The following is a 4,496-nucleotide window of genomic DNA, read 5'->3' on the forward strand; positions in this document are numbered from 1 at the left end:
ACCCCCCCCCCCCCCCCGCCCTTGACAAAAGTCACAGGGGATACAGTCACAGACTGGCCTCCAATACACACGGACAGCGATGGTCTCCCGCTACCCCAAAAGGCGATAGCGGGGGTGGGGGGTGGGGGTGGATTCTCTGGGCTTAACAACTAGCTAATCGTCTCCCAGCAAAGTCGACGGAGCCCATTTTGGAGACAACAAAAGACCCCTCGGATTTTTTTTAAAGCATGCTAACAAAGATTCCCTCCCCCCTTTTCGGGGACAAAGCCCTGTGTGTCTCCCCCAACCCACTTTTTTTTAATTACACCCGGGCCTCGCCGTGGCCAAAAAAGCCCTCGCCCCCCAACAAACACAGCAACGACCTGCCCCCTCCCACGCAAAAAAGTTCAGAATTAAAATGCCCCAAACTAGGGAACGGGTCCGTGTAACAGCCCCCCCCCCCCGCGCAATGTTCCCTCTAAGCTGCGGAGTCTTGTGAGCAAAAATTTCGACTTTGTGAGCAAAAATTTCGACTTTGTGAACGACTGGCATTAAAGCTGTGAGCGAGCGATTCGGCTACTGCAGAAATCAGTTTGCTCTCTGGAGCCATCCCTTCCTGAGCGAAGGTGTAAGCCGGAGGCTAAAAAACCGGTGAGCTAGCTCACACCAACTCAGCTTAGAGGGAACACTGGTACACCCCCCCCCTCAACCCGCCCCCTCTATCATCCCAGACCTGAAGTGATTTCATTCATCCATTCCACACACCCCCTCCAACAATTAGCACTTGGGCTAATTAGATTTAGAAGCAAAAAAAAAAAAACCCTCTAGATTTCGGAGACTTTTAGAAATACTTGGGGGGGGGGAGCGAGAAGGGATTGTTGTAAGCTAAACAAACTAGTAATTAACGTTGGTATGAAGTGGGGGACCTCTTTCCGCCCCAGTCTCTCACTCCAAGGGATCTTTTGAAGAAAGCTTAATTGAGTAGATTTGGGTGGAAGCTTGGATCTCTGGGCTTGCGGGGGGGGGGGGGGGGTTTTTTTTTTAGTTTTTTTTTTGGTGAGTTTTTAAATTGGGGGGATGGACAAGATGAGGGTTGCGTCCAGCGCTCCCTCTAAGGTGTGGAGCAAAAATTCTACTCTGTGAGCTACTGGGCATTAAAATCGTGAGCGAGCGATTTGGCGGCTGCATCAATTAGTTAGCCCTCCGTCCTGAGCTAAACCAGAGGCTAAAAAACTGTGAGCTAGCGCACACTCACTCAGCTTAGAGGGAGCACTGTTTGTGTGAGCCGGAGGCTAAAAACCTGTGGGCTAGCTCACACTCACTCAGCTTAGAGGGAGCACTGTTTGTGTGAGCCGGAGGCTAAAAACCTGTGAGCTAGTGCACGCTAACTCATCTTACAGGGAGCACTGTTTGTGTGAGCCGGAGGCTAAAAACCTGTGGGCTAGCTCACACTCACTCAGTTTAGAGGGAACACTGGTTGTGTCTTCATTGTTCATTGGACGGGCGGCGACGCTCCCTCTAAACTGTGGAGTCCTGTGAGCGAGACATTCTACTTTGTGAGCCGCCGGCGTTAAAGTTGCGAGCCAGCGATGTGGCTGGTGCATAAATTAGTTTGCTTTGGAGCCGTCCTTCCGGAGCCGAGACAAAAACGTGTGTGCCGGAGGCTGGCTCACACTAACTCGGCTTAGAGGGAACACTGGGGGGGGGAATGTTGATTCCTTTTAATACCGATTTGGTTGTCAGCTGCCCTTTGGGGGGAAAACCCTCCCCGCAAAATCTATTGATCTCCCCCTCCCCCAAAATCGTTGCAGGTTTGGGGAGAGAGAGAGAGAGAGAGAGATGTATGAGGCTAATAGCTCCTGACAGATCCAAGCCTTGAGCATTTTGTGGAAGAAAAGGCCGGTTTGGAGATTTCTCGAGGATCTAATGCGCTGCCGCGGGGGGGGGGGGGGGGGGGGAAGAGGCCGATTCTTGTCTCTACTTCACACACACACCCCAAGGTCGGAAAGAAAGACCCAATTCGGTCTTGACACAGTTTTGCTCCTTTTCTCCCGCTTCCCTGGCACAACAACCCTGCTAGGTAGGGGAAAGGGATTGGAAACCGGAACCGGGTAATCTCCCCCACCCTCACCCCCCCCACACACACACACCAACTCGCTCTTTGTTTTGACAGGGCCCTCGGAGGGGGGGCTTTTTAAGGGCTTTCGCACCTGTCAAATATTGCAGTTTGGATCCGCTTCGGCGAGGGTTCGCAAGGAGATCTTGCCATTGAACCCGGCGAAATCCAGGTCCAAGGCATATTGTGAGTGGGTTGAAAGCGGGTTATTTAGTTTGTGTGTGAGAGAGTGAGTGAGTGCGAGTGTGTGTGAAAGCACCCCTTTTAGTGTCTTCCAACCCAGACCACACATACTTAAGGCCTTTCCCTGGAACTGATTCCCAGGCAAAGTTCCCTCGAGGCCTAACCAATGCTCCTTCTAAGCTGTGGAGTCTTGTGAGCAAAAATTATACTTTGTGAGCTACCGGCATTAAAAGTTGTGAGCGTGCGATTTGGCTGCTGCATCAGTCAGTTTGCTCTGGAGCCGCCCTTCCTGAGCTACGACCAAAATGTGTGAGCCCGAGGCTAAGAAACTGTGAGCTGGCTCACACTCATTCAGCTTAGGGGGAACCCTGGCCCTAACCCAGCCATTCCTACCGGGTCAGACCCGGGTTAGGCTGTGCCGGCGAACACGAGTCCTGTGGAACCTGCCAAACTCAGACCTAAAACAAAAGTCTAGCATAAGTTTCCTATTAGACGTCTGGCAATTCGCAGTTCTTTCCAAGGTCAGAATGGCGACATTTCAGCGCGTGTAAATTATACTGGCAGACTTGGAACATATTTCCTCGAACTCCTAATGGGACTAAAAATCATATATATATGATATATAATCTCAAATCCTGTGCCATTTTACGTGGGAGAAAAGACGCAGCGACTTAGACTGGACCTAGGTTTAGAACTGCAGCCTTCTTTCGTTACAGCCTTGCCGGTCCCGATCCAATCACGTTTCAGTGTAAAGACGCCCCGTCGATTGCAGCGGGGCTCCTTTACAACCCCCCCCATCAACGGAACTGCCTTTTCATTCGTGTAACAAGGACTTTCTCGGCGGCGCAGGTGGACCTCAGCAAACACGAAGGACGCGATCCAGAAGGCAGTGAAGCCGAAAGGACCGAGGGGATTGGGTACGCCCTTCTGAAACATACACCCCAGCGGGGACCTATGCGGGTTTACTCGGAAGTCCAAGCGCCCGTGCAGACGACCAAACTATACCCGAGCTCTGCCTCCCAACGGGGTAGCTTCGCGGCGTCCTTCTGACAACCGACGACCTTTTTACATCGCACCGAGGGCAGATAGGGGACCAAACAGTTGCTTGCATCCGTTCGGAATCCCGTCCTAGTTAAAGCGTACAGGGGACCGCAGCTACACCAAGCGACCTGGGCTATCCAAAAGGAGTTTCCTTCGAAGTTTCCTGATACCACGTCTAGGGAGTCCCATTCCGACAGAAGATATGCGGAATTGCGGATCTGCCTCGACGAACCGGTTTACAGCCCCTTCGCCCAGTCCCCCCAAAGTTCTCCTAAAATCGTTTCTCCGGTTCGTTCCTGACCCTCCAGGATGTGGTGTCGCTTTTCTCCATCGCTACAGAGAGATTTCAACCCTCTTAACTTCAATTATAAGGACACGTCTAAGATCTAAGGGGACACACACCAAGCCCCAGAACTCTCAGACGACCTCCCAAAAACGTGGGAGAGGGACCCGTTTCCAACAGTTCGGGCCAGTTCCCTCTAAGCCGAGTTAGTGTGAGCTGAATCACAGTTTTTTTAGCCTGCGGCTCACACCTTGCTGCCTTCGCTCAGGAAGGAGGGCTCCCGAGCCAACGAAAGTATGCAAACCGCTGGCTCACCTGTTTAACGCCGGTAACTCACAAAGTAGAATTGTTCCTCACACGGCTCCGCAGCTTAGAGGGAGTATTAGTTCGGGCCCAGTCCAGCTCAAACGAATCCTGGTTCGATCTTAGCGATTCTCCCCCCCGAGTTGGAAAAGGATTTGAGGGTTAACCCCCCCCCCCCAAAAAAAACCCCTCTTCCCCTGAAACTCAAAGCCTCGATCTTCTAGAACTTCCACTGGAGTCAAGCTCAGCGGTTTCTAAACCTGCGCGCTTATGGGGAGGTCGGGCCAGTGGAACTCAACAGGATTTTGCAGGAAAGACCTTGGGGCGGCTGTGACCCGTGGGTTTTCACTCGTGAGCAATGCTCCCTCTGAGCTGTGGAGTCTTGCGAGCAAAAATTCTACTTCGTGAGCTCCTGGCATTAAAGTTGTAAGCGAGCGATTGGGCTGCTGCAGAAATTAGTTTGCTCTGGAGCCCTCCTTCCTGAGCGAAGGCAAAAAAAAATGTGTGAGCCAGAGACTAAAAAACTGTGAGCTGGCTCACACTCAGCTTAGAGGGTGGGCGACCCGGCAACGGCAGGAGAGCGGCCTCGTC

This window comes from Gekko japonicus, unplaced genomic scaffold (assembly GCF_001447785.1).
Source record: "Gekko japonicus isolate JY-2015 unplaced genomic scaffold, Gekko_japonicus_V1.1 scaffold367, whole genome shotgun sequence".
Taxonomy (NCBI): Eukaryota; Metazoa; Chordata; class Lepidosauria; order Squamata; family Gekkonidae; genus Gekko; species Gekko japonicus.